General features: G+C 36.6%; 1 long non-coding RNA gene across 1 annotated transcript; it reads left to right on the top strand.

Annotated features, from left to right (window-relative positions):
• Positions 1 to 234: 234 nt before the first annotated feature.
• On the top strand, positions 235 to 10,705 carry LOC145798881 (uncharacterized). The gene is made up of 4 exons (XR_014340706.1): positions 235 to 366; positions 6,215 to 6,245; positions 9,858 to 10,353; positions 10,443 to 10,705. It is a non-coding gene; the product is annotated as an uncharacterized LOC145798881 (long non-coding RNA).
• The last annotated feature ends 2,133 nt before the right edge of the window (positions 10,706 to 12,838 follow it).

Genomic DNA, 12,838 nt, shown 5'->3' with positions numbered 1-12,838 from the left:
TATCGGCCTGAAAAATGCTGCTATAGATGGGCTATTGTAGCGATTATTGACTGCAACTAAAAATAAAATTTTTAGCAGCATTTTTTCCCTAAAACGCTGCCATATATTTTTTTATAGTGACGTTTGACCTCAAACATTACAAAAAGCCAAGGAAAACGCGAAATCAATTTTTTATCTTTTTTTTTCTTTTAAACATATCATAATTTTAGTCCAAAAAAAAAAAAAAAAAAAAAAAAACCGTTCTACTCCTTCTCCTTGATTACATGTGCCCTAGTCTATCAACACTTCTTTTGCGAAGTACCAGAGCCATCGTTCATCCTCCACCGTGGCGTGTTGACGACGGCAAGCTACTACTGTGATTTCAAGGTTAGTCTACTCTCTCTATTTCTCTTTCTCTATCCCCATCTTTCTTCTGGCTCTCAATTTCTCTCTCTACCCCTTTCTCTTTTTTTTACTGTCTCTGTTTTTCTTTCTCTCTCACTGTCTTCTTCCTCCCTCATCATCTGTTTCAAATTACACCCCACTTCATGTTCTCTACTCCTTCCATACCAATTAGCAAAACCCTTTCACTTTGCTTTGTTCGATTTAGGTCAGTTATCTACTGTCATTTCCCAAACACTATAACCATGAAACAATCATGAAGATGAAGAATCCCATAAAAACATAAAGCATCTTTGGACAAGTTGGGGTCCATGGAATTCATTGTTAAGATCTCCAAAACTTCTCTACTTTGAAGGATTTCATGAACATCTTCAATGATTTTGATTTGGGAAAATAATTTGTAAAATAGATATTTTAACATGTTTTGCATTATGATTATGATATTCACACACACACACACACATATTTGATCATCTATGATATTCGTATTTTAACCAATGTAATTAGTGAAGTGAATGGATTGTTGTTGATACTACACAATAAAATCCCATGCTTGAGGAATCATTATGTATGCTAGATATTTGATAAAATGCCACAATGAAGTAATAGTCCCTACCTTTTGTTTATTTTTGTTCTGTTGTTCTGTTTTTTATTTTATTTTTTTGTTTTTTTTTTCTTTTGAGAAAAGTGTTGTCAATGAATTTAATGCACAGTTTATAATGTTTTGTTGGCTTAATAATGTGATTGGAAAATTGTTGCCTCTTGTTATTGTCATTGCTTTTATGATAATACATTGCCTCCTCAATGAGATGGGCCTATGTTATGCTGTTGTCATCAGATATAGCTTCAAGAAATTTGGGGGGTGTTTGAACTGGAATAGTGAGAAAGAGGAATTTAACTCTTATATCCTTGATTCTGATCTTGTTGACTTGTCTTATGGTGGTTGTCAGTTTACTTGGGCTAACAAAAGGAATGGTGGTGACTACATAGCGACAAAAATTGATAGAGTCTTGGTCAATGAATCTTAGCTTGACCATTTCCCTGCCTCTACTACTATGTTTCTGCCTTCTAGTATCTCTGACCATTCCCCTACTATTGTCATTGTTTAGGCTTTTTTCTTGGTTTGCCCAATAATCATCCACTTCATCAATCTCGTTGTACTTTCTTTCAGTTTTCTCTTATTAGTAATAAGAAAACATTCATACTAACTTGAAATCTATTTAAAAAGCCCCCCCCCAAAAAAAAAAAAACATTTCCTTGAAGTGTTCAGTCATTTTCCAAAGAACTATGTCTAGAAAAATCAATTCAAACATTGATTCTGCTCTTGCATGATATGAGCCACCTTTGTCTTTGTTACAATTACTGTTAGCAAAAGGCAAAGCTGTACATGAAGCTGTGTTCCTAGTGAAGTAAGGGATAACCTTAAATAATATTAACAATATTCCATTGCTGAATAAGAGAGTGCAGAATAAAAAAGAGAGAAAATGAAGGGAAGGATTAGTATACTTTGATCTCTTTATAATTGTTGACTTCAACACGGCAAGAATTTCATCTTTTTCTAATTGTAGTGAAAGAATTTCTTAAAAGCAACCAAATAAGCTACCTCCACATTTGTTGTTTGTTTTTATGGCTGAACTACAATATATCTTCTAGATATACCCCCTTGCACCTAATGGTGAGCTCATATACAGCAGCCTCTTTGCCATAAAAAATGGCATAATAGCAAAATTATGACATGGAGTCTTTTCTAAAGAAATCTAAAAATGTTGTCAATACCATACCAATGTTCTTATGCAATTACTGAGGGACAAGTTGCACTACTAGAATTTACTTGTAATTAAACTCATGTGTGGACGTCCCCCGAACGCCTCGGGAGGGTTAGTCCCGTTCTGTTCATTTGGGGTTACCACAGTTCGGACTCGACTTGTGTCACGGTTCTTAATCTGAACCAAAGAGTCCAAATCTGGCAAATCGTTTTGAGAAACAGATTTTTGAAAAAGTAGTGCCAAACATGGACTGCTTTGCCAGATACAGAGTCGCCACCTAAATATTTTTTATGGGAGAATTTAGGAAACCCTGACTCGGTGCCGAAGGCCACATATCCGTCATCACCGGAGTTGTCTCGGCTCGGGAGCTTGGGTACGATCGGGGAAGGTCAGCTATGAGCACCCCCTTTCGCCCGGTCCGAAAACCGGCCTCTACTAACCGTGATATCCAATTTTGAAAACGCTATGTGTTCTTAAACCAATTATTAGCCTAGAATTACTATGTTATGCGCGCAGCAAACAAGTATAGACTAGATTGCCTAATTTGGAAAGAGACATTGCATATCCGTTCGTTTTGAAAATGCTTTGGAATTTGCTACTCGCAAGTAGGCTAAAACACGGATTTCAATGAGTTCTTCCAACTCAAACAATCTAACCTTCACCCACAGGCGTTCAAAACAGTTTAACACATAAGCATCTAGCCGCATGGCAAGCATACTGTCATGTTAACATTCACACACATGCGAGATGCTAAAGCATAAATACTTACATCGTACTCCGTGCCAAAACAAAGAACTTGTTAGCAAACATGCATGATCCAAGTCCATGTTAAGTGCCTAATGCATCGCATACAAAGTGTTGTTAGAATAGGCTCGGCTATCCTAAACATGTCATGTGAAAATGCACAATTATCACGTATTCAGTTTGGGAATTGAAGTATTGATGCAGTTAGCATGATGTGCCGAGCCTGATGCATGTCAACAAATGCATGAATGCACGCATGCATAGCATAAGGTATGCTAAAATAAATGTGCCCTAATCTACCATCATAAGCAGGTAAATAAAAGGGAAGAAAGAAGTGGGGTTGGATGACATACATCACACGCACGCACACTTATTACAAATATGCCCTCGCTCGGAGGGACCGAATAAATATTACAAATTAATTAACTATGCAAGCTAATTAATATTACAAATTAACTAATTTAATTAACAAATTAAATAGACTAAGAAAAACAGTAAAGCGCCTCGAGAAGCGCGCCGCCATGCGCAAGCTGCCTCTGTTTTCTTCCCTCTGCTCCTCTGGAGGCTGTCAAAACCTCAGGATTACATCCCTGGACACTGGGGGGGTACCACCGGCTGAGTGGAATCACCACCGGCACTGGTATGTGTCCATCGGCACAAAATTGAAGCTGTCGGCAGAGAAAAGATTGCCGGCCGGCACCTTACACTGCCGGTCGGCAAAGAAAGCCTGCAGAACCTGCAACTCACAGCAACAGAGGGCAAAACAAGGCATGGCAGCACAATTAAAGGCATGTATGCACCAACCATGTCTCTTATCATTGTAATGACTCAACGGGACATGAGCCTCGGTTCTCGGACCACCAATCACGCATTTCCATGCATGATGGCCCAAAGAACCAAGTATGCAATTTGATTTCAAATGCATGCAAACCAGTCAAACAAATTAGGCCCAATTCCTATCACCAATTCAAGGAACAGGGCATGCATGCAAGATGCAATGCAACCTAGGCATACAAGCTAAGGATGCAACATGGCATGGCAAGGCACTCATGCAAGCATACAAGCATACATATGGCAATGCAAACTAATGCTAAGATGGTCTTATACATGAATTAGGCAGCTCTAATAAGGCCTAAAACAGTGGCCAAAGTGCTAAAAAGTGAGGGCTAAATGGCATACACACACACATGCACATAAGGACCAACACTTAAGCACAAATCAAGCAACATTCAAGCACACTTGAAAGGGACAAACATGAACAATTAGCATGCATTATAAGCTTTGAAGTCATGCCAATACATGGTGCCAAACCAAGCAACAAATCAAGCCAAGCATGCACCAAACATGGTCTAAATACTTGAGGCAAATCATGAAGCTTTGAAGCATGTTTTATCACAAAAAACATGGCATGCATTAAGCAACCTAAAACAGGTTTTTAGCACATAACATAAGGCCCAAAAGACCACTTAGATGGCATCTAGATGGTTCAAAAACAAAGGCATGCAAAGGCACCAAAACATGGAGCAATGCTACACAAGCTTCCAAAGCATTAAAGAGGCATACAAGGCAATCAAACAAGCATGGAAATGGGACTGAAATGGCATATAGAATGATCCCAAATCACCAAAACAATGCAAAGATGCCATGCTACACATGCACATACTCAAGGCTAACAAGCCCAAATACAAAGGAGCTATATAATGCATGTTAAAATCAACCCAAACGACTATGGACAGAGTTAAAACATGGCAAGATAAGCACAAAATCTTCACAAGACTAAGCCTAAAACATGCTCCAACAAAGGCTAACAACCTAAGACATGTTAAGGTATAAACAAGGCATTACATGGCAACTATGCTAAGCATGCATGGAGTTCCAAAACCAACCTAAGATCATGTTATATTATGGATATATAAGCATGAAAAACAAACCAAACATGCTCAACACACACTCAAGTATAGGCTTCCTTAAGAGGCCAAAATATGTCCTTTTCAAGGATAACAAGGAGAGGGGGTGGCCCTCTCCTTCTTGGGACTTCAAGGCATCATCTTCACCACTGAAATCCCTCAAGATTTCAGTGGTGAAGAGACCTCAACACCAAAATCCCGGAGCTAGCACAAAATGGCTCAAAATGAGGCCTTTTGAGGCCTAAGGGTGGTCAACAACCCTCAAACAACAAAACACTCTTAATAAACAATAAAGAGGGCCTAAAAATAGAACTTTTTTATGTTATACAATAATCACAAAAACAGCTCTAAGACAGGTATAAAATCAATGCAAAAATGGGGGAAAAATGGACTAGAATCTCACCCTTGAAGACCCCTTTACAAATGGTGCTCCAATGGCCTCCTTTGGCTCCAAACCAGCACCAAAAATTCAAAACAAACCCTTTAGAACCTCAGCTCCAAGAGGAAGGTGAAACACTAGGTGTTTGTGTGCAATAGTAAGACACAAAACACCTAGTGAACAAAAGAGAGGGAGAGAGAGATAGAAAATGTATCTAACTCAAAACCCTAGAACTAGAGCTCAACAATGGCTGTATTGCTCTCAAAATATCCTAAGTCTCTAACCAAGCCTCTCCTTTTTGCCTTAGAGAGAGCTCCTCTCTATATTGTCTTGTAAAGCTTACAAGACAAGCTTTGCAAGAGGGAGATCCCTCCATACACGTGTATGGAGGGGAGCAAAAGCAAGACAGCTGTCTAAAAATATCTGCAAAAGCAGATGAACAGCAATCGGCCAGCCAAAAATGCTATCTTGGCCAAAAAGAGTGCCGACCGGCACAAAAAAGTGCTGACCGGCAACAAATAGTGCCGGCCGGCAAACTACACTGCCGGTGGCAGCAAAAACCAGCCGGTGGCCTCTAGCCACTGCCGGTGGTGGGTGGGGATGGTCTACAAGCCCTACCCTGCCTCTCCAAGGCAAAACACAAGTGTTTGGTGTAAAGCCAGACACTAAACAGTCAAGTTCGGAGATCCTGAGGCAAGGCGCGCGAGCCGAGACCTCCGGGAACTCCAAACGAACACAAACATGGATGATCATCGAGTGTTCAAACGGTGACGTCCAAGTCTTGAGGACGGTCAAAAATGGGGTGTCTACATCATGCTGAGCTTTTTGCTATACTTCTTGTTTTTAGCATAAAGGCTTAAAAGAGCAAATCGAAACGAGCATTTTCTTTATGAAGAATAGCAACTATTTTCATGTTTATTTCTTGTTCCTCTTTCTTGTTGTGGTTAGAAAATTAGTTAGCTAGATTTTTTTTTTTTTCATTTCATATTGTACCAGGGATAACCAGCGTTTTCTTCTTTTCTTCCTATGTTTTGCAGGCTACGTTCACTGGCATTCTGAAACAACTTGGTATGCCTTCTTCATTCTTATTTGCTTAAATCTTATGTCAAGTCTGATGCTTCATTGAGTCAAGTCGAGTCGAGTCTATGAATCTAATTTAAAAGTGTCTATGAAAGTTTAGATGATACTCAAATTCTATTTAGCAATATGTTGCATTTTAGTAATGAACATTGAAAAATGAGCCGAAAATGTTTCATTATTCTAGTGGCTTAAATAATCCTTATGGATGTATTGCACTTCAATGGGAAATTAGGCCTGCTCTTGAATGGCCTAGGATTTATTAAAAACAGTTAATTGACTTGACTTTGCAAACATCAAGTGGAACCTTGTTGGTCTACTTTACCCAAAAACTTCCATTCTCACACAAAGATATATATATAGAGAGAGAGGGGCGTGTGTTTGATGATGCCTGTGAAATCACAATGGCCACAACTTTTCATTTATGTGATGTGCGTGTACAACTTGACTAAAGACTTCAAAAAAAAAAGAGAAAACATTTGGAAGGTCATTTAGACTATTGGATTGGATGGGAAGGACGCTCAAGGCAGGCCTAATGTTGTAGGAGAAGTACTATCACTAGCTGTTATATTAAATATTGGACCCATGACTTGAGGGCATTCAAATCTGGAATGGGACTATAGGGGTGAGTTAGGGCATATGGGTTAAGAGTAGTACATGTGGGATGGTGAGGTCAACAAGAGGGCAGTTGGATAGCCAATCTGTCTTGAGTCCCACACACACTACCCCACAAGAATCATGGACTATGAGTGTGTGCATATGTATTATATAATATTATCCAGTTCGGAAAATAGATGAGAAGCAGCCAGGCAGTAGCAATCCACAACCCAGATATCTCATCCAAGATAGACTTTACTATCTTTTCTCTTATGCTTGGCTGTGAATGTGCTACCACTCACACACACACACTCTCTCTCTCTCTCTCTCTCTCTCTCTCTCTCATCCACTCAAAGGAACAAGTAATGCTTGACACCCTCACTTGATATACATCACTGTCACATATAGATACTCGTAACTCCTACATACTAGCCATTTAAATTTTAAATTTGGAGTCGGGGTATTTTTTTTTATTTTTTTTTTTAAAATTTGGAGAAACAAAGAGGCTTGTGTTTGATGGATGCCTCTAAAATCACAATGGCCATTACTTTTCATTTATGTGATGTGTGTAAAACTTGACTAAAGACTTAAAAAAAAGAGAGAATATTTGGAAGGTCATTTAGACTATTGGATAGGATGAGAAGGATGCTCAATACAGGCCTGATATTGTAGAAGGAGTACTATCACTAGCTATTATATTAAATATTGGACCCATTACCTGAGGGCATTCAAATCTGGGATCCAAGGTTAATTACACTGCACATTCTCTTCTTTGAATTTTATTTTATTTTTCCTGTTTTTTTTTCTTTCTGTTTTTGTTGAGTGAGAGCACCTTTTAAATGAATCACATATGCTTCAAGCAGTTTTTGGGGTTTAATTAGACTGCACCTTTCATTTATTTATATTTATTTGAAAGCTTTTATTACTTAAAAAACAGAATGTACACTAATCCTCGGGCACAACCCCAAAGGGAAACACAATAACACATCTCTCCTACATTGCTACCACACATATTTTGCATGTATGCCACTGAGAATCAAGGGCATTAGATAGTGTGCATGTTGTCATCCTGTCACACATTTTACATGCTATTCAAAGTTTGCTCAATATCTATGGCATCTCATAAAAGAAATGGAACTTCTTTACACTATCAAATTGGTATATATAGATGTATGGCCCATTTGAATACTTTTCCGCTATCCATTGTGAATGTATATTAAAACGAAGATTCTCCTAGGAAGTCTTTTCTCTTCCATTCAACATGTGTTGTGCTAGCTTCTTTTTTGCCCTTCACCAGTCAACAAGCTTTTGTTTCAATTGCAATGTATTCATGTAGTTATTGTTTTCAATTCGAGTACTATGCTTTACTTTCTTTTTTTATATGATTTCCATGGACTATCTTATGTCCTCAAAACATCCATTTCTCAACCTTATCCAATATTTCTTTCCTGCTGAGAGTCTCTTCCTTTGCTTTTATTATCTGGTTATCCATGTCAGCAAGTAACTCGGAAGGATCGACATTCCTAGAATCAATTAGAGCCATAATTTTTTCTTGAGCAGCCTCTAAATCAATCTCACAATGAGCATGAGCAAAAATCTCCTCAAGCTCAGTTTGCCTCTTTAAAGCAATTTCCTTCATCCTGCAAGCTTTCAGTTGATCAAGCCTTTCAACTTCCACCTCAGCCTTGACAACAAAAAACAAGTCAATATTTAAATAGCAGGTATTTGATACAAATTCAAGGACCTTGTGCTTCTGCCACCAGATCAAATAATCAACCAAAATTCATTGACTCAGTGGGTATGAAAGTTAGTCAACTTGATGTTAATCGAACAATATGAAATAAATTATCTTTTCCTTTTGCAGTTCTTGGAGCCGAGACTGAAACTCATCCAATGCATATAGTAAGGAATACGTTCATAGTATGTTACATGATCTTGTGCCAGCACATTTGCATAATGTAGTGCCAACCATGTTTCATAATGTGGCATCAACACAGTTTCATAATGTAGCTTCTACACATGTCCATGACTCTAGGCTTCCGTATTAGCTTGAACTTTATTTTGTGGACGCTGGTTATAGCAGCATGGATTTGTTCTTTTCTTTTTGTTATTATTATTTTTTCTTTTGCCTTTGTAAATTAGAAGCAATAGTTAACAAAGGAACTATTCTTATCCAATTTATTTTTGCTTTCTTATGTTTCTCATATTTTTGGCCTTGAATTTCCATTGATTTGAGTAGGGTTGATCTGGGAAATGGTGGGGCTAGATGAAATATCATACCAAGTCATACTCGAGAGCTTTTATGATTTTGTTGAGGGGTGTGAATATTCCCAAATGACATGTTGAAAAATAGATTTTACACAATTGTATGTTTCTGTCCCAACTTGCTGACCCACATGCAGAGACAGTTGGCACAAGGATGATCATCACTGATTTACCATTTTCTTAGTGCATGCAATTGGGTGACTTGTTCGTACTCAAATGGCAGTGATCCTTCTAACCAGCTTTTCCCTATAGGTCTTTAACACTTGGAATTTAATTGAAGTTGCCAATGAAGTCTGATTCGTGTTGTCTGGAAATCCCAAAAATAACTCAATGAAGATGGTCAACATAAATACTTCACCATGTTCCTTGGGTTTGTTGTTTATATATGTATGTATATATGTTAAAATGCTACTGATAATGCTTATAAAAAAAATCTTGATTCTCCAGATTTTCTAATTTTTTAATGAGAGTTAACCATGGCTTGGGTTTTCAGCTCTTTATTGATGGTTTTCTATATTGTAAAAATTGACTTGGAGAATGCATTATACTGAAAGTGGCACAACTTTTGTGCTCTTGCCATTTTCTTATTAATTTCAAGTGGGATAGCTTGAATTGACGTGTGATACCTGAGATCATTTAATAGTGTTCATGAGTCAATCATAATATTTTTGAATTTAAGCTTGGTTATCTGCTTTGGTTTATGTAATTTGATTGGAGTTTCCTCACATTCATTTTAAATAGGTTCTTGGTCAGCGGTATTGTCCACCCGTGGAAGTCTTTAAGAGTTGCTGCAGAGAAGTTAAAAAAGGTTGTGTCAGACCAAACAGCGCCCGGTATTATCTCTCTTTTGTTGATCAAGGTGGAGAGGGGAATCGATCAGAACCAGTAGAACCTCATCTGGTAGTTCAAATGGACACAAAGAGTTCTGTACTGTACCAGAAAACCTGCCTCGACTATTGTTTTGAAAAACCAATAAAGGTGAGAAATTTATAATACATTCACATACGTAAAGAGCATTGTCCACCGACTATTGTTGTTGCAGCCATTGTCTCACTTAAAGAGCAGGTGGAGGGGATACAGGAAATCAACCTGTCATGTGGAGGGGATACAGGAAAAACCAATAAGTGTATACTGTCAGATGTTTTGAAATGCCTTGGTGAAAAATAAAAAACATATGAGAGAAAGCACTCTGACTACTTTAGATGCTTGGCTTGCTGCTGTTCATCACGACAAAATGGTTGGGTTCCAATTTCTCTATTTCGTTTATGCATTAATTAATTTTATATATTTATCATGCTTCTCTGATAAATTTTCCAATTCTAAAAGTGTTATTAGGTGCCTTACATCACTACTGCTTTGATGGATGCAAAGCTTGGCACGGAAGGGCGCAAGGATTTTTTTGATTGGCTATCAAGGCAACTTAGTGGATTAAGCAATTTTCCTGATGCTGTAAATCTGAATTATGTATTGTTTCAATTTGTTATGCTAGATGGATGTTACTTGTGAATGAAAACTTAGAATAGTTGTATTGTGTCGGATGTTAATGAATTATGTATTGTGTCGAATGTTAATGATTCAATTAATTTGAATGATGCTTTAAAATTACAGGTTTATTATGGATTGAATGAATCATTAGGAATTACAGGTGTATTATTTTCCTGCTTTGGCGACTAATTTATTAGTCGCGACATCCAAAATATTTTTTTTTCGCAAAAAATGACAATTGCCGACCAAGAGTTTTGGTCGCAAAAAATAAATGTATTGCCGACCAAAACAGCTCTTGGTCGTGGAATCTCACTTTTGCCGACCAAAAGCTTTGGTCGCGAAAAGACACAAATGGCGACCAATTTTTTTGGTCGCGAAATGTGATAATTGGCGACCAAAAAATTTGGTCGCGAAACGTAATAATTGGTGACCAAAATTTTTGGTCGCGAAATGTGACAATTGGCGACTAAGAAATTTGGTCGGGGAAATATCACTTTTCGCGACCAAAGTGTTTTGGCGACAAAATAAATTAGTCGCGGTAATTACATATTTAGCGACCAAAAATTTAGTCAGCAAAATCCAACTTTTGCCGACCAACCACAATTTTGGTCGCGAATTACTTTTGCCGACCCTCAATTGGCGACCAAAGTAGCGACAAAAAAAATTGGTCGCGGATAACTTTTGCCGACCAAAAATTGACTTTTAGCGACCAATTTTTTTGTTGCCAAAAGTGTTAATTCTTGTAGTGACTTTACTCCCTGCACAAATGTCAATGTCCTCATTTTGTTACTCCATTGTTAATATTTAACAAAACCAATCATATGACAACAATGTGACTACGAAATGAGGATAAGAGAAAACAATTATTCATATTTTCCATCAATACACTATTTGTCCTACGTAATAAAAACGTGAGAGTTATATAATACAATATATATATATATATATATATATATATGTATGTATGTTCATATGTTGAAAATTAGAACGAATAGACAATACAATAGAGCTTTTGAAATCAAAAAATGTAGTGGAGAAATCGAAGAGAAAAAGAGGAATAGACAGAAGACTATATTACAGTAAAAAAATAGAGTTTCGTGATTCCAATTTATACAAAACCCTTGTTCATCTTTTTAATTGTTTACAATCTGCATTTTGTTTTGATCTAATACAGTCATAATTTGACATAAATTTTTGGTCAATGTGTGTATTGGTAGAAAATGGAGATAATTTTTCTCTCTTACCCTCATTTCGTAATTATATTTTTTATCACATGACTCGATTCTATTAAATATTTAAACAATGGAGTAATAAAAATAGGACATTGACACTTGTATAGGGACTAAAGTGAGATTTAATCAAAAATGCAAGGGATTGATTGTCACGATTTCATGTGTAGGGACCAAAGTGAGATTTAACTAGAAGTGCAGAGAATTAACCGTCATGAATTCATATGTAGAGGCCAAAGTACGATTTAGTGCAAAGTATTAGGGTATAAAGTATAATTTACCCTATTGTCCACAACAAATCTTGTCTTCTTTTTCTTTTTCTTTTTTCACTAAATAAGATATTAATAAATTTATTAAGTTGGACAAATTTTATTTATTTATTTACTTTTTACTGTTGTGTTGCATCAATAAGGCATCATTTGATAACTATTTTAATTTTTTTTTTAAATTTTTTATAAAAAGACGTATAAAAAAATAAAATGAATATTATAACAATTTGTACAAAAGAAGCAGTTTATCAAGAGTAGGATTTTCTCCTGTCCATAATTTAGATTGGAGGACACTATTTAGATTCATTGGGTTCATTAGGGATTTTATTTTGATAATTTAAATAGTTTATTTTGTCAGAGACTTTGTGTTGGAGCATGTGTAACGGTAGAGTCTCAATTCGAATAAATAGTAAAATAGATAGGTTTTAATAGACATTAGACAGACTCTCCACTTATGTGCTTAAAACTTTTAAGTGTGTATGAGTTTCAAACTATATATGTTCGACCTTTTAAGTGTGTATGAGTTTCAAATCATGGTTTCTGTATATTCTAAGTGGGAATGAGTTCCATTAAAAAATAAGTAATCTATTTTTTTAGTAACAAACATAATAAATTAAATAAACTACGGTTATCAAATCGAGAGTGTTTTTTTTTATAATAAATAAAATACATAAAATTTTCAACAAAATAAACGGTTGGAATTGGATGGCTAGTGAAAATGCTTCTTATTTTTTAGTTG

This window comes from Camellia sinensis, chromosome 9 (assembly GCF_055761805.1).
Source record: "Camellia sinensis isolate YWXY chromosome 9, ASM5576180v1, whole genome shotgun sequence".
In the NCBI taxonomy this organism is placed as follows: Eukaryota; Viridiplantae; Streptophyta; class Magnoliopsida; order Ericales; family Theaceae; genus Camellia; species Camellia sinensis.
Note: the sequence above shows the minus strand (reverse complement) of the source record. Positions and strands in the feature narration are given on the sequence as shown.